This window comes from Bos taurus, chromosome 16 (genome assembly GCF_002263795.3).
Source record: "Bos taurus isolate L1 Dominette 01449 registration number 42190680 breed Hereford chromosome 16, ARS-UCD2.0, whole genome shotgun sequence".
In the NCBI taxonomy this organism is placed as follows: Eukaryota; Metazoa; Chordata; class Mammalia; order Artiodactyla; family Bovidae; genus Bos; species Bos taurus.
This window is the reverse complement of record NC_037343.1, coordinates 3,275,519-3,293,479: the sequence shown is the minus strand read 5'-3', so window position 1 is coordinate 3,293,479 and position 17,961 is coordinate 3,275,519. Positions and strand designations below refer to the sequence as shown.

At 50.8% G+C, this 17,961-nt stretch overlaps 1 long non-coding RNA gene across 1 annotated transcript in view; it reads left to right on the top strand.

Annotated features, from left to right (window-relative positions):
* Window positions 1-15,693, top strand: part of LOC112441812 (uncharacterized) — a 57,347-nt gene extending 41,654 nt beyond the window's left edge. The window contains exons 2-3 of the long non-coding RNA XR_003029679.2: window positions 10,464-10,587; window positions 12,952-15,693. This is a non-coding gene — a long non-coding RNA (uncharacterized lncRNA). The remainder of the gene's footprint in view (window positions 1-10,463; window positions 10,588-12,951) is intronic.
* Window positions 15,694-17,961: the final 2,268 nt, after the last annotated feature.

Below are 17,961 nucleotides of genomic sequence, written 5' to 3'. Positions count from 1 at the left end.
TCATCAAGAGGCTCTTTAGTTCTTCTTCACTTTCAAACTGATTCAAATGCATTCTTTTTAATAACTGAGTAATATTCCATTGTGTAAATGTACCACAGCTTTCTTATCCACTCATCTGCTGATGGACATCTAGGTTGCTTCCATGTCCTGGCTATTATAAACAGTGCTGCGATGAACATTGGGGTACACGTGTCTCTTTCAATTCTAGTTTCCTCGGTGTGTATGCCCAGCAGTGGGATTGCTGGGTTGTATGGCAGTTTTATTTCCAGTTTTTTAAGGAATCTCCACACTGTTCTCCATAGTGACTGTACTAGTTTGCATTCCCACCAACAGTGTAAGAGGGTTCCTTTTCTCTACAACCTCTCCAGCATTTATTGCTTGTAGACTTTTTAAAAGCAGCCACTCTGACCAGCATGAGATGGTACCTCATAGTGGTTTTGATTTGTGTTCTCTGATAATGAGTGATGTTGAGCATCTTTTCCTGTGTTTGAAACCATAGAAATTATAACCATATTTGCAGTTTACTCAGTTATATATAACTATTCCTTTTTGTGAACAGCTTTATGAAGCCATCAGTTTCCCTATTAGAATTCTTCCATGTCTTTCCCAGTTCAGCATTATAACCTGAAAGTCAGAAACCTGTGTTTTATCCAAACGTCCTTTTTATAAACCTTCTCGAAGAGGAGACATTTTTGCAAAGGCATCAGTGTGAATAACTGTCTATAATGACAGAAGACTTATGAAGGCAAGTTTAAATCTGATTGCAGTGTAGTTGACAAAGCAACCCAGTTACTGCTGTGACATGCAACACTTTCAGATATTTGGAATTATGACTGATGATATTCTACCAGGAGATAGATTTTAGGGAACTCCATATACTCTCTAGAATATCTGTATCATTTACCATATAACTTAAAATTTATTGCTCATATGACAATACCTCTCACGTAGTTTAACATACCAAAGAAACCTAGTTAGGTTAATGTCTTCCTTTGGGGTGTTTCAGGGACCCTTTGAAGCATCCCAAAGTTGGCTAGAGGTAATTTGATTTGAGAATTTTTGTCAAAAGAACCTTAAAAAACATTTAAAAGTACAACAGGATCATAGCTTCCTGTGAAAAAATAGTTATTTACTTAGCCAAAGTGACAATAAAAAATTCCAAAAGTAAATATAGAACAGATCACTTAAAAGGTAAAGAAACTTAAAATATGTTATCAAGGGCAGTTTAGCATCTTTAGAAAAGTTGTCTGTTTTGACAGAGAGAAAAACTAAATTTATGTTTTGCACCAGCTTACTTTAAAGATTCATTTACTCAAGTAAACTTGTTTTAAAGTTAGTCCTGACTGATCATGTACAAAACCCTTTTGGGAGTCCATCTTCCACAAATATTTCATCCCTTAACTTATTTTAGCACAATTTTAACTTTTGAGTTTTAGAATATCTGGAGAGATCCTAAAGCATATATTTCTAAAAGTTCACTCAAAACTCTTTTCCCATTTGCACTTTCTTTCCTCAAAAGTTTCTTCACACTGAGTTACTTTCCTTGCTGACATATCATGTCAATGTCTGGCAAATGGCACCCCACTCCAGCACTCTTGCCTGGAAAATCCCATGGACAGAGGAGCCTGGTGGGCTGCAGTCCATGGGGTCGCTAGAGTCAGACATGACTGAGCGACTTCACTTTCACTTTCCACTTTCATGCATTGGAGAAGGAAATGGCAACCTACTCCAGTGTTCTTGCCTGGAGAATCCCATGGACGGAGAAGCCTGGTGGGCTGCCGTCTATGGGGTCACACAGAGTCGGACACGACTGAAGCGACTTAGCAGCAGCAGCAGCATGGCAAAACCAATACAACATTGTAAAGTAATTAGCCTCCAAAAAATAATAATAAATAATTTTTTTTAAAAAAGATCTTATTAAGCTTATGTTAAACCTAGGCACAATGAAAGTATTATACTTAATATTGTATTTAATATGTTGATCACTTAAGACATGTCTATATTAATTACATCAACAAACTTTAACAAAATACCAGGTACTAATTTAATAATGAATATTTTCCAGTTCTTGTGAACCTGAAATTCATTTAGCTTAATTTCTCTTGTATTTAGAATTGTTTGGTTTGTAAGCACTTACTTTTATTTAAGCCAATTAAATAGAGCTCTTTTACAAATCAACCACAGCAATGTTATCCAAAGGCAAAAAGTGAAAGTGAAAGTGAAGTCACTCAGTGACCCCACGGACCCCATGAACTGTAGCCTACCAGGCTCCTCTGTCCATGGGATTTTCCAGGCAAGATCCTCTGTCCATGGGATTTTCCAGGCAAGAGTACTAGAGTGGGTTGCCATTGCCTTCTCCAGAGGATCTCCCCAACCCAGGGATCAAACCCAGGTCTCCTGCATTGTAGGCAGACGCTTTACCATTTGAGCCACCAGGGAAGATACTACACTTGATCTTAGTCAAAAGGCCAAATCCACAGAGTGGCCTCAGTGCTTATTTCAAGATTTTAGTCCTGAGTCAGGCATAGCAATGTAAACCCCATAAGTTTACAAAAAAGCTTGGATTAAAATTGGGTTTTTCATACATGGAACAAGGCAAGCTCACTTGGGTAGATGGCTAAATATTTGCAGAAAAAGGACTTAAGATTTCTAATTACCTTGGACGAGCCAACTTCTAAATTATTTTACCCTCTCTAAAATTTGAATTTTAGAAGACAGCAGAGATGAGGGTTCCTGAGAAGACCAGATAGGACATTTTCATCTCAAAGATACGGGCAAGTTCTTCCTAGGATGACTTTGTCTACCCTTTGTTTAATACTGAGGGGGAAAGAGGTGCAGGTAATAGGAAAGACAGGCTGAGGAGCCCACCTCGCGGCCCTGGCCTCCTGGGAAGGCGGCAGCCAGAGAAGTGGGCCAGTGGTGCCTGAACCAGTACGTGCTGTCACTGCACGGAAGTAGTCTTTCTGGGGGCAGATGCCCTAGGAGCCGGGTCTATTCTGTGACCCCCTTATCCTGCTGTGGGAGTCTTCAAGCAGCAGCTGCCCTAATAGCTCTTAAGTGCCTGACCCCATGGCACACAAGTTTAATTGACCTGGTCCTCAGCTTAAAGGAGAGTCCTCACCTCCTTGGGGGATAGCTACTGTGCCACAGTGCGCTGTGGGATCTTCAGAACACGCCGGAGAGTAACCCTGGCGGGAGTTCCTCAACTGCTTCTACAGCCAGTAGCCTGTTTACAGAGGGTTTGAGGAGAGAGAAACGAGAGAGTTGCTGTGGGGGTGGGCAGGAACCTTAGAGGAAGCACGTCTCATTTTAGCTTAAGCAGTTGGTACTAGATGTCTGTGCATCACCAAATTACACACATAACCAAAATAAACCAAAACCTAGCTAGCTGGAAAGTCACACTAACGTGACCTCCCAGTTCCATTAGATCTATGGCGTTTGTCCAAAATGCTTTATCAAAGGAGTTTTCCTTCGCAGGGGAAGCTCCCCAAGCTGCAGCTGAAGTTCTCCACCGTCAAAGTTACCCGGGGCTCCTGGAGGGGAAACTGGCATTGGACACCAAGCCCAAGGGGGCCTCCAGAGCTATTCACTCATTCTCAGGTGTTCCTCCTTTGCACAGTGCTTCTAACTGCAAGATTGCATAACTGTGAGCCATTCATGGGCCGTTGCTCTTCTGATCTCAACATATCTAATATATGCCCCAGAGAGCTTTCCTTTAGGGTAGATGAAATATTTCCCACTTCTATAAGTTTGATAACACCAAAACACAAAAGATGTAGGTGAATTTCAACAAAGACAGCACAAATTCCAGCCTCGATTCACAGAGCAACTGGATCCCGGCTCAGGTAAGTAAATTTACTCTACAAAACAAACGAACTAATTGCAACCAGGCAGCCTAGCCACGTCAGAACTAGTTCCCCAATGAACTGGTCCCACCTGAGGTAGAGTCCAGCGATAATTCTCCTCTCCAACAGGGTACCCCACCAAACAGGTTTGTCCCATAAAGGAAAAATCCAAATTGAGGGGGAAATATGTTCCCAGCGAGCACAGCAGAGCGACATACCCTACAAAATCAAGTCTGTTGACTCATAACACAAAAGGGCACGCAAAGCCACAAACAAATCAACTGGCTATCAATTGGGGAGACTTACTTACCCTATGAAATTGAGTTCATTGACTTGTAGAAGTTGGTCAGTTCCTTGTTTCAAACTGCTAAGCACTGGAGCAGCTGGGTGCCACTTCCCAGAATCTTGAAGGAAAGATCAAGATGGTCCTGGCAGCTGCTAGGGCCTTGTCCCAATATTCCTTGACTGGGGCCAGCTAGCCTCTAGCAGCAAGGATCCTGGATGGCTAAGCCAAATTTGTTATCAAGTTCAAGCTCTCTCTGCTTGCCACATGACAGGCCAATGAATCTGAGAGATGAGGTGTTGAGGCAAGGAATATGACTTTATTTGGAAATACAGCTGACTGAGAAGACGGCAGAATAATATCTCTAAATAACTATCTTAGTGGGGTCTGGATGCCAGCTTCTTTTATGGATCAGAGATGGGAGAGGTGAGGAAGCAAAGTAAAACAGCCATTAATCTTGCGAATATCTCCTAGAATGGCGAGCCTCAGGCAGGGGATGTGTTTATTTCTTCCTGGTTGGGAAGATCCCCTGGAGAAGGAAATGGCAACCCACTCCAGTACTCTTGCCTGGAAAATTCCATGGACTGAGGAGCCTGGTTGGAGAAGGAAATGGCAGCCCACTCCAGTGTTCTTTCGTGGAGAATCGCAGGGATGGGGGAGCCTGGTGGGCTGCCGTCTATGGGGTCGCACAGAGTCGGACACGACTGAAGCAACTTAGCAGCAGCAGAGGAGCCTGGTAGGCTACAGTCCACAAGGTCTCAAAGAGTCAGACACAACTGAGCAACTTCACTTTCACTTCCTGCCATCTACAGGTGGACAGGGTTCTGAACAAAGGCGCTTTAACAGTCGAGTAGAGGGGCAGGGTTCTCTGAGGCAGGCTATTATATATGATTATAATAAAAGCAAAGGAAAGCAAGTCAAAGAAACAGTTCCAACATGGAGGCAGAATTGGCTTTTCCCTTCAACAATATGATGGAATAGTATGCAGTCATAGAAGACTAAAAAAACTTTTATATATTTATAGGAAATGGTATCTAAGATATACCAAGTAAAAACTGAAGGATGCAACATAAGGGACTAATGCTTGTGTAACATTTTTGTAAAGAGGGAAAAATAATACGTGTTTATCTTTTTATCTATGCATAAAGTTCCTGGAAGTTTACAAGAACATTTATTGAGTCCAAGGAGGGGCGATGCATGGTTGGGGATGGCATGAAAGGGGTATTTTCACTCTATAACTAACTTCTTGAGTCTTTTCTTTGAAAAAAAAAAATAATTTTTGGCCATGCCATGCAGCATGCAGGATCTCAGTTCCCTGACCAGGGATCGAACCCACCCCTCTCATGCCTTCTGATTTATGGAGCACATGAATGTGTTGTCTGTTAAAATTAAATTAATAAAAAGTAAAACTCCCTCTTTATATTATCTCAATTTAGTTTTTTAAGGAGTTGTATTACACTGAATGATTATAAAATAACTCATATGTTTATCTATTCTATGAATTCAGAATATGTTTAATATAACACAATCTTTTAATATGAAATATGTATTTTGCTATACTAATTTGACTATATATTGCATGTTGTATCTATCCGACATATATTTGTTTTAAAGGTCTTTTTATAAGAAACAGTCTGAAAGGAAAACATCAGTGATTATTTCTGGGTAGTTGACATAGAAATGATTTTAATTTTCTTTATACTTTTCCTGTTTCTCTGGTTTATATGCCAAAGGTAACTGCTCCTAATAATCAGGAAAAAACCATGCTTGCTCCCACTCCCCTCCGTCCAGGGATGAAGCTCAGTGACTTCAAAGCGCCTTTTGAGGCCCTGCCTGTGTTTTCCCTCCTCTCCTATCAACCCTCCCACTGCCCCTACAGGAGGCTCTGTGACTCCTGAACAGACTCCTCGGCCGTTCTCCCTGTGCTACAGAAATGCAACCCAGACGTCAGTATCCAGCTCAAACGTCCTCGCACCCAGACAGAATCAGTGGCGCCCTCCTCTGTGCTCCATGACCTCAGGAATGGACTCCTTAGGCATGTGGCCCTTGTTTCCTGAGTCACTGGGTCCCCAGGAGCAGCCCAGGGGCGGATTCAGGATGGACGCTGGGAAAGTATGGGCCCAACGTCTCCCCTGTGGCTCTCTCTACCTTCTGCAAGACGGAGGTGCTAAGAGAGTTACTGTTGGCTGCAAAGCTCACTTTGCTTTGGTGTCTCCTTTCTGTTTGTGGGCTTCTGGGCTGTGATCTTGGTGTCCTGGCGGACCTGGCTGCAGTCCTTGTTCCCATCCCGGTGGGGCCCTCTACCTAGTGGGATTCTTCACAGAGAACTGCACAGATTAGCCCCCAGCAGTCCAGTTTGAGGGGAACGCACTCTGCCCAGGGTGGCTGGTCTGCCCAAGACAGAGGAGGTGTTTTTCTCATGTCTGTTGGAGAAAGTGGGGCTGGGAGATGTCTCTGTCCCAAAGACTTCCAATCCCTTCCAGGTGCCTTCTGAGTCTTCCTTCCCACTCCTCTCCAGAGGGAAATTGGCTGGAAGGGAAGCAGATAGAAGCAGGAGGAGGAGGCCCCATCAGCCATCCCCTTTCTTGGAGGATCTGAGCCTGTGCTTTGCCTCATCACAGACTCACAGACTGGTACAGAGAAACAAAGCTGTCAGAGAATCCCACTCCTTCCCCGGCTGTCAGAGTGCAGATACCCAGTGATTCACCAAGCCCTGCCCCAAGTCTGCGGGCAACTGAGCCTTAAAAGCAGAGAGGAGCAGATGTCAAATTCCCTTCAGATCTATCTATGCTTTCCCTTAAGCCCCGGCTTAAGAGATACAAACATTCTCCCCTAATCTGGCTGCTGTTGCTCTCATCCATATCCTTATTCCCAAAGAGATTTACTAAGAGGATAAATCTCAGCCCAAGAACTCAGACACTTGGCCCCACTTACAGCGTCTGCTTTGTATGACAGTCAGGGCTAGACTGGACGTGGTGGGCACATAGCCCTGGAATGGACACGGGCATTTACCTATGAAATTCAAACTATTAAGGGTCTCCTCCATGCCCCGAATCCTTCCATTAATGAGCAATAATGAGTAATATTTACTGAATTCTTAACATGTGCCAGACACACTCTGGGTGCTTCTCCTGCATTAAAGAAGCAAATACACTCGTTATAGTTCTGTTTGATACCTAAGGAAATGGAAGCAAGTGGCCCAAGGTCACTCAGCTAATGAATGGTTTAGCCGGGATGAACCCTCTGCCTCCAGAGCCTACGCTCTTAACCTTCAGGCTATTCTGCCAGGGGAGAGGCCTTCTCAAGTGCCCCGGGACCGTTTTCTTGCAGCTGCTTGTAAAGTGCACCTATTCCAGGGGAGGGCCGCAGGCCTGCCTCGTCCACCACTGGAGATGAATTGGTTTATCAGATCCTGCCTGAGGATGACCCCTGGCCTTCTTGAGATGAGGATGGGGAAAAGGAGCCTCGAAAGAGGGCATGGTGGTCGAGGAAGAGAGGATAGGGATCCTTGGAGGCACGCAAAGGTGATGGGGAGGAAGGGAGGAATGGTTAGGTCCCCCAGCTCAACAGAGACAACTCCAGGGAAATAAGCCTGAGCAGCAGTGTGGGTCGTGTGGGAAGGGCCCCTGGGATGACCCCTCAGAGTGCATGCTTTTGGTGTGATTCCTGGCGTGAAATTGAGGGTTTGGGGAGTGGACAGACAGAGGAGTGGAGTGGTGGAAGCAGCCCTCCGGACCTGACCAGGGCTTCAGGGTCCTGCAGGCCACAGCCTGACCCCTGACCCTCTGAGGGTGACCCCGGCCACTCATCAGAGCCCACAGTCTCATTCTGAGTTCTGACAACCCCCCTCCCCGCCGCTCCGCTGGCCCAGCCCTTGGCTCTCAACAGAGTGAAGTGGGTCAGCGGTAGGTGGATGCTGCTGGGAGCCCTCGGTCAGCACGGCCTGGACACGGAGGGTCCACTCCTCCCACTGCTCGCCTGCTGCTGTCCAGGCAGGGAGCCCTGAGTGCTTGCAGGATTTCACAGCCACGTGCAGAGGTGGACCAGATGACCCTCATCTGGTCTGTGCGGAGCTGAGCCCAGAGAGGCTGTCATTTGCCCTGGAGTGCAGAGCGGCCCAGCCAGGATTCAAACCCAGAACTCCACACGCTGAGCGTGGGGGTGGGGCCCCTTTCACTTGTCTACAGCTGCGCCCCAGGCACCCCCCAGGGGCTGCAGCTTTGGGGGCCTCACCTCGGGAGTTCCTTTCCTCCCCAGACCCTCCGGCCACCAGTTCTCTATTTGCTTCAGAATTGTCTGAAGAACACATTTAAAACAAAATGTGGATTCCTAGAGTTCAACCACCACGGATTCTGACTGTTGAAGGCTGGGACGGAGCCCAGGACTCTGCGCTCTTAGCAAACCCCAGGTATCTCTGAAGAAGGAGGCTCCTGATGCGCCCAACTATTCCCCATCTCAGAGGCGTCTGTCCCAAGCCCTTTCCCACGGTTTGTGTGTGGGCTAAATCGCTTCTGTTGTGTCCAATTCTTTGTGGCCCCACGGACTGTAGCCCACCAGGCTCCTTTGTCCATGGGATTCTCCAGGCAAGGATACTGGAGCGTGTTGCCCTGCCCTCCTCCAGGGGATCTTCCAGACGCAGGGATCACACCCGCGTCAGCAGGCAGGGTCTTTAGCACTATGCCACCCGGGAAGCTCCCATGGAGAGGGCCCCTTTATTCTGCCTTTGTTTCCTATGTATTTCGAATATTATGAAGGCTGATGGGAGACTCCTCTAGGCTGCAGATGGGTTCCCTTTGTCTTCCGAGGCTCCAGGCTGCTTCTCCTGGGTCTTGCACATAGGCAGGGACAGGTGAGGGGACAGGACCACCTCTTGGGGTCTCAGCAGGAGCCTGAGGCTGTGCCTCTATTTTAGACCAGGGTGCTGCTCTCTTGCCTGAAATCACAAAACAGAATCCAGCCACCAAGGCAGTATTTCTCAACCTGCTCACATGCTACAGAATCCCCTCTTATTTGGCAAAAATGCAGATTCCTACCCCACCCTGATTTATTGAATTAGAGTAGGGGAGAATGCAGGGCCTGGAAATCTGCACTTGGCCAGCAGTCCGGTCAACTCTTATGCACGTGAATAGCTGAGAAGTCCTGCTGTCGACCATGGACTGTGGAGTGTCACAGACCTGGGTTCAAATCCCAGGCCTACCATGAGGTAGCTACGTGGACTGGAACTAATTCCTAACCTCTCATCTGTAAGACATGGCGTACTATACCGGCCTATTTATTGGTCTTGCTGTGAGGATTCAATCAGACCCTGAGAAAATTGATTCAAAGCACCAGGCATACAGCCTGCTCTGAAAGCACACCCCATCTAGTGGCAAAGAGGATGCAGACATAAATGCCTCCCCTGGGAGGGAAGCGCTGCACATTACTCACCCCCCAGCAAACACAGAGCAGCTTTAAAACAATTCTGACCCTGCCTTTCCTCTGGGGTGAGCTCAGTGACGTTTTCAAGGTGACTAGGGCCGTTCCCACCCTGAGGTGTGAGCCATTCCTAGCTAGGGTCAGGCATTGGCAAACCTCTGGTTGGCCAGGGTCCCTGGGACCTTCAGCCTTGCAGCAGGCTGCCAGGAACCGGGAGTCTACAAGTCCTTCCTTTCCCGGGCTCCCCTAGTCTGGCTGATCCAAAGAAATGCCAAAACTTGTAAAAAGCTTCAGCCATTCATAACTGGTCAGCTCCCTCGGGAAACACTCCCCGCTCTGCTGAAAGCTTGCCAGGCGACTTGGTGATGTCGTGCTCTCAGCCCACACAATGGGCAGAGCAGGAAAAACATCCCGCCTGTCCATAGGCTCACATCCTCCTGGGGCCCCACCCTGCGGCTCCCAGAGTTTGGGGATGGCGGTGCAGAGGGAGGCAAAGGGCAGCTGTGGAGGAGGGGAAGGGGGTGGAAGCAGGACCAGATCTCCCCAGTTTGGCTGCCTCCGGAACAAGCTGGGTGGGTTAGATTACAAGTTAAATCTGCTTTTTCTGGCTCCCCTGCCAGTCCCCGGAGACCACTGCTTAACAGCCCCGACACTGAAATGGACTAAAACCTGACCTGGTAAACAAAGCTGTTCAGAGGGCAGTCAGCAGGTAGGCACACCCGGTGGGAGGCCTTGCCTTGCACTTACTTGACTGTGCAAGCTGTTAAACCTCCCAGGCCCTCAGTTTCCACATCCATTGAATGGGAGTATTCCTGTATGTCCTGTCTACTACACAGCGTGTTCTCACAGCAAAATGGGCTACCGTGCATGAAAGCCCCTCAGTAACCATAAACACATCACTGGTGTCATTGTCATTGCAGAGGGACTGGGGAGTGAGGTGGCATGCCTGGGGAGAAACACCCGTGAGGACATGGCCCTCTTCGGCCCAGCCAGCTGGCAACCTGAACCCAGAGAAGAGATCTAACAGCTTGGAAACATGGACACGTGAGTGCTGACCACAAGCTGTGAGAATGTTCAGACAGGCTTGGGGGCCGGGGTGGGGTAGGATAAGTGGAGAGGGAGCAGGGGAGCGTTTACTGGAGAACTTACCCAGAGACCACAGTTCCATACTAAGCTCTGTGTTTTTCCTTAGCGTCGTGTATATTTAGGGTGGCCTTTTGGAAAAGGGCTTCCCTGATGGCTCAGAGGTTAAAGCGTCTGTCTGCAATGTGGGAGACCCGGGTTCGTTTGATTCCTGGGTCGGGAAGATCCCCTGGAGAAGGAAATGGCAGCCCACTCCAGTGTTCTTGCCTGGAGAATCCCATGGACGGAGGAGCCTGGTAGGCTACAGCCCACGGGGTCGCAAAGAGTCGGATACGACTGAGCGGCTTCACTTCACTTCACTTCACTTTTGGGAAATGGAGGTTATAAGGGGCTAAGGCCCCCGTGAAGCCCTTGCATCAGCATTGCTGTAGGCCTATTTGGCATCAACATAACTGAGCACGTAGTGCTCAAGGGGTTGATCAGGGAAGGCTTCCTGGAGGAAGATTTGAGGCGTGCCTAATAGGAAGACAGAGGGAAAAGGTTCCCACAAAACCCTAAAGTGAAAACAGACACGTTGATGAAAAATCAGGAGCAGGGGAGGTCACTCTGAGGGCATCTACACCCCCAACCCCCATCACTGTAGGGACGGGAGCACTGAGTCCCAGCACCTGCCTGAGGCCCAGCGTCTGGCTGAGCTGCTGCAGGATGTGGGAGGGGATGTCCAGGCAGAGGTTCAAAGACTTGAAGGAGGAGTCGCCTTCCAGGGAAAGGTGATCCTTGGTCTGCTAGTGGGAGAGGAGTGTGCACTGGGTGGTCAGACACAGAACTGGAGAGAGAGGAGGGTCAGGGCTGGGACCCAGAGGGCACCTCGCTGGGGTATGCACAGCCCCTTAGAGATGATGGTGGGAACCGGCAGGATGTCTTGAGGCCTCTAGGAGCACCTCTGTGGCCCAGGGCCACATTCTTTTGAGTATTCTGGGGGTGGGATGGGGGTTGGAGGAGTAGAGTAAGGAAACACCTAGAAATAAGACTGACTTTACCATGTGACTAAATGGCACAGGTCTAGAGAGGTCTAAACTCAAAGTTGAGGGTCACCTGGGGGCACTCACTACCCGGGAACAGGCGAGGAAGGGAAGGGCTTGCAGAGGTGGGAGGTGGGTTCCAGCAAGTTCTTAACGTATCGGATATTTCATTTCAATGTTAATTCATTCTCGTTCACAACTATGAACTATGAGGCCCAGAGATCCAATTCACTCTCTGAAACCTGCAACACTGCTAGGTACGCAGAGGCTGAGGAAGGGGTGGGAAGGTGGTCGTAAGTGAAAAGACCCTAGACAGGTTGCTCATACCCTATGAGATTATCTGCATCTGTGAGTTCCGTGAGGAGTTTACTCAATTCTGAATCTTTAGCACTTCACAGAGTGGTTTGGACCAAGGAGATTTTTAATAAATGTCTGTTAAAGAAAAAAATGTGGACTTAGGTAATGGTTTGTTATCTAAATTTTAATGAGCGCCAAAGAATTGATGCTTTTGAACTATAGTGTTGGAGAAGACTCTTGAGAGTCCCCTGGACTGCAAGGAAATCCAACCAGTCCATCCTAAAGGAAATCAGTCCTGAATATTCATTGGAAGGACTGATGCTGAAGCTGAAACTCCAATACTTTGGCCACCTCATGTGAAGAGTTGACTCATTGGAAAAGACCCTGATGCTGGGAGGGATTGGGGGCAGGAGGAGAAGGGGACGACAGAGGATGAGATGGCTGGATGGCATCACCGACTCAGTGGACATGAGTTTGAGTAAACTGGGGGAGCTGGTGATGGACAGGGAGGCCTGGCGTGCTGCAGTCCATGGGGTCACAAAGAGTTGGACACGACTGAGCGATGAACTGAACTGAATGTTACCTAAAAATTTTGATTTAGGTAATGGTTTGTTAAGTTCACAGTACCTTGCCTGACATACATCTGTTAGGATACAAATGAATGTGTGTGAGCATTCTCAGTCATGTCCAACTCCTTGCAACCCCACAGACTGTAGCCCGCCAGGTTCCTCTGTCCAAGGAATTCTCCAGGCAATACTGGAGGAGCAGTTGCCATTTCCTCCTCCAGGGGATCTTCTCAACCCAGGGACAGAACCCAAGTCTCCTGCATTGGCATGCGGAGTCTTTCCCACTGCACCATCTGGGAAGCCCAAGGGACATCAGAATTCTGAAACTCTAGTGGCAGTTTGGAAGGATGGGTGGGTTCCCATGGACAGATGGATTTTATTCCCTCCTGTGCTCCTACAACCCTTCCCCCTTGAGAGAATGATGCTGGCTTCCACCCTAGGGGACCGGCAACATGGCAACAGCCAACAGGCGGTGCTTTTCTCCGTGGCCAAGAAATTCTGAGTGCTTTCCATGTATTAACTCATCTAATCTTCACACCAATCCTGTGATCACCCCATTCTACAAATGGGGAAACTGAGGCACAGAGAAGCCGTTTTCGATGATCCCACAATTAGGAAGTGATGGGGCCAGGATTCAAGCCAAGACAGCCCAGCACTAGAGCTCTGCTCTCGACCGTCTCGCTCCTCTGCCTCTGTCGCTTGGGAACTCCAACCTCCCTGCCTCCTCTGGTACCCTGAAGCGGGGCAGCCAGTTCCGCCACCAAGCAGAACACTTAGCAGAGGTGTAGAAACACAGGCGGTTGAGGGTAAACTTCAAGTCATCACCTCAAGGCAGGAAACTGGGCCCTGACTGCTGGGCCCTTCCTCCTGCTCCAAGGCAGCCCTCCCCCCTGTCCTCATCAGCTCCAGCTTTAGGAGTTCCCACAACCAGAGTCAGCCCCAGGTCTAGAAAAGCCAAGGTGGTCTGGCCTCAAAGCAAATGGCCCGCATCCTGCAATCCAGGTGGAAGGGTTTTGCAAGCCTACAACCGTGGCTGGCAACGCTCCTCTTAGCATCTCTGAGGGACGCTTCTTACCTGTGAGCTGTATCTTCCTGTCCTTGGCAAAGTAGAGATCCAGCCAACCCCAAGACAGCTCCTTCCTATGCAACCTGGTAAGACTTGCCAGAAACACTGCATGCCACTGGAATTCCCAAGTGATCTCCCATCCTCTGCTTGGATGCTTCTAGGGACAGAGAGCTCACCACCTCAGAAGGCAGCTGATCCACTAAGTAATACCTATGACCCAGTGTTTTTTATCATAAAACTCTCTGCATGTTTACTTCCCCAGCTATACTTAAAGCTCTGTAGAAACAAAACCAGGATGAAGTCATCCTAAAGTCTTGCAAAATCTTTTAGATAGAAAGTGCTTAATAAATTCTTGCTACTAGAGATCTTATCAAGGGTGAAGAATGCAAGGAATAAAGTATGATCTAATTTATCAGCTTGCAAACAGCAGAGCAGGGATCTGAATCCAGATTCCTGTATTTTGGAGCCTTGGATGTGCAAGAATCTTCCCTGGAAACCCAGGACCCCACTGACCCCTCCCCCAGGGAAAACACGGATGGTATAGAGTCTTGGTTTTGTCTGAAGAAAAGAAAAGCAAAAAAAAAAAAAAAAAAAAACTCTTGGTACTTTTTTTTCAAATGAACAACTCCCCCTCCCCCAAGTAACCCAGACCTCATGAGAGGAAGCAAAGACCACTTCCTAACTGACGCTGAGACTCTGAGTTCCTGCAAGTGGGGTCCCAGTCAGGGTCGAGTTGGTGTCTCAGATACTGGAAACACAGCACGTGGTCAGGAAGTCTTGGATGAATAATGAGTAAATGTGAGTGGGAGGAGCTCAGAGACAGGAAGATGATGGGCTGGGCTAGAAGCTTGAGCAGGGAGGACCGCTGATGGCATCCTAGAGGGCTGAGCGTGTCCCTGCCACTCGGATGGGCCCCCGAGTGACACAGTGCTGCACAGCCATGCCTTGTGCTGACCTCACCAGGACGGGGCAGACACGGGTGCAGGAGAAAGCGATGGTGCCCAGCATCGAGACAACTTCCCAGGGACTGGGGGCTGGGTGAGCAGCTAGGAGAGGCTTCCTTAAGGCAGACGCTGCATCAGATGATTCATCTCTGGACATGTGTTACTCCAGGTGGCCCCCCAGCAAGAGGAAGGGATGGGGGAGGAGCAGAAAGAGCAGCTGGCAGAGGGGAAGGGGCAGAGAGACAGAAGGCACCAATAAGTGGCCTCTGCAGTCCCTCCAGCCGCCGCCCCGTCCGTCCTGTCTGAGGAGAGCTGGCCCCCCTCCCTGGAACAGGGCACCGCCCGTCAAAACGGACGTCACCTACAGCGCTGGAGTGGCAGCTGGGCCCCCAGTGCCCAAGGCTGCCTGCTGAGTTGGTGGGGAGGCCCGGAGGGGCTGGGCAATGGCAGGGGCCTGCGGTGGGGTGGGGCCCAGCGCCTCGCCGTCCGGGGCTTCTGGCGGCCTGTTAGCCACATCCGCAGGTGACCCGGGGGCGAAGGCCTGCTCCCAGCTGCCAGGAATACAGCAGGCAAGCCAGGTGCCAGCCGCCCACACGGCCCTGGAAGGCAGGGGCCGTCCTGTGAGCGCCGCGCCTCGGAATGGCAGGTGGGGTGTGAGCTCTGACAACCCCCTTGCTCCGCGGGGCACAGAGCCTCAGGCTCACTGCGGGAAAGGAAGCGAGAGTCCGCTCCCAGGGAGGCTCCGCAGACGAACCCTCCCAGTATGTGTGTGTGTGTGTGTGTGTGTGTGTGTGTTTCTGTGTGTGTATGTGTGTGGGGCCCCGTGGATGCTACTGGCCTCTCTCAGCCTTTAAAAGCAGGGGTCAGGGGCTTCCCAGCTCAAAGTGAGATCCAGAGTCCCTCCCATGCCCCACAGGACTCCATCCTGGCTGTGCACTGGGGTCAGCTGGGGAGCTTTTAGAAAAATGACTGATGGGGCCTCCCTCGTGGTCCAGGGATGACTCCATGCTTCCAACGCAGGGGGTGCAGGTTCGATCCCTGGTCAGGGAACTAAGATCCCCTCATGCTGCAGAATGCATGCAGCCAAAAATAAAAAAAATTTTAAAAAAATTTTTTTAATTTTCTGACACCTGGCCCCACTGCTGGAAAATCTGTGAATTTCCAGCATGGAAACCTGGAACCACACTTCCTACCTGCTCCACGATGGGCATGAGGTGCAGAACCGTCGGTCCCTCCCCGCGGGCCAGCCCACCCACCACCCTGCCGGGCTGCTGCGCTCCGTCCAGCCTGGCTGCCTCCTTGTTCATCCTCACACACCCTCCCTTGGGGGTCTTTGGTGGAACACTCTGTCCTTGGGGGTCCACAGAGCTCCCCACTGATGAGGCACTGCTCTCCCCAATCTCACCAGAGGCCCCTGACCACACTGTGTCATCACATGGACCCTGACTCTGCTTGATTCTGCCTCCTCACACCTGAGCCCTTGACATCGGGGTGCTTAATCTGGGTAATGCTTTTCCCCCTCACCAGAACATCAGCTCTGCAACAGCAGGGACACAGCGATCTTGCTCTCTGCCCCGTCCTCTGGGCCCAGCACCGTGCCTGGCACATGGCGGGTGCTTGATACAAATGTGCTGAAAGGTCATCCACGCCAATGGGTCTGAGCTCCTGCTGCTGCAAAGCGAGGGTGCAGAGTCCCGCAACTCGGCGTGCTGGCTCCCACCTGGGAGCCAGGCTGGGACAAATTCCTGGGGCTGAAGATCTGCTCTGGAGACCAGGGCTCGGAGGATGCTGCGTTGCATCAAGACAGGAAGCAGGGGTCTGAGCAGAGGGTAAGGTGGAAAGATAGCCCAGAAGGAACTGAGCTGCTTCAAGGAGGAAGGAAAGGAAATCCGGCACCTGTCCCACACCTGGAGCCCAGCAGGCAAACAGGGCGGCGACCATGGTCAGACCAGCAGCCCTGACCACCCAGACCAGAGAGATGGCGTGACTGAGCCGCAGGAAGGGAAGAGGCGGCCCCAGGCCGAGCCCAGCCTCCCCCTGCAGCACCGCTGAAGAGGACCTCCTGTCAGCAGCTGAGGGCCCCTGCAGGGCGCCGTGCCAGTGCCGGACGGGCTGGTGTGGTGAAGGGAGAAGCCGGCTGCCGCCCCAGAAGCTCCTGACCCATCCCAGGGGCAGAAGAGGGCAAAGGGCGGCCAGATGGGAGATGGCCAGCCAGGGGCTCCAGCCCAGGGTCAGGCCGCCACTCAGGAGAGGCGTATGAGAATGACGGTGGGGCGCCCAGAAGACAGAGGGGCCCAGGACACCTGCCCCATGCGGTGGTGGTCTGGCCACCGGAGAGGCTGAGGACGGCCCTCAAGGCCCGTCTGCCCTAGCCGCTCACAACCATCACTCCCCCAGCTTCCTTCTCCAGTAATGTCCTTTTTCCTCAGGCACTGATTACACATGATGCCTGGTGGGAGCCCCCCGCCCTCCGCCCCGGAGCCCTCTGGGACAGAAACTCGAGTGCTGCAGTGTCTGCAGAGACCCCCAGAGTCCCCTCGACCACTTCAGCCTCCAGAGAGGACAGGAGCTGCTGCAGCAAGAGTAGCTGCCCTGCCCCTCCAGATTCCCAGAGGGCCCGGCGCCTGTGTGAACCCCCGGGTGCCGCTGCCCGGGGTACAGCAGTGGCCTCCGGTCCCGAGAGGAGCTGCAGTGAAGCATCTGCTCCAACTTCCCTCCTGTGTGCTTCTCCAGTCTGCCCCCCTTCTCCTTTGCCCTCCTTGAAGACCCACAGCTGCGGCGGCTGTGAGGCTTCGACGAGAGGCACAGTGGTGGCACACAGTAGGGAGCTCAGCAAACCTCAGGTCTTGCTAGTCTCCTCCCAAATTCAACTTCAAAAGCCCAACGCAGATCCCCACCAATGTGGTTCCCGGCCCCTGCCCTCCAGTTTGGTGACCGGCTGCCCTTAGGAGGTGAGGGGATTAAGGCTGGCAGAATCAGTGTTGAGAACCAGGCCCCGATCCACCCTCCACGTCCATGGTCTTGGGCACGCCACCCGACCCTTCAACACGAGCCTCCTCCCCTGGGCAGCAGCCAGCCCCTCATGTGTGCCAGCAAACAGGACAGTTCTCACGTGTGAGGCATTAGACGTGGCCAGGAGGCGTGCTTTGCAGCCTGACAGTCTCGGGGTGGTCTTGGGGAGAACAAACCTGGACACTGAACTGGAAAGCACAGCACGACGCGGAGAACTCTGGGAGACAGGTGTGAACGGAGGTGTGAACAGACCCAGGGGAAGGGGGCATCCGGGAAGCGGGAAGGGGAGTCACGTCTGTGCAGTTACTGTTGGGCTGGAAATACAGGTCTGTGCCCTAGTTCTGCTTTGCTGGCCTTGACCATTCTCCACGTCAGCCCTCTCTTAAACCTTCCTCCCTGCCTCCCAAGAAGTCAGAGAATCACTCGGT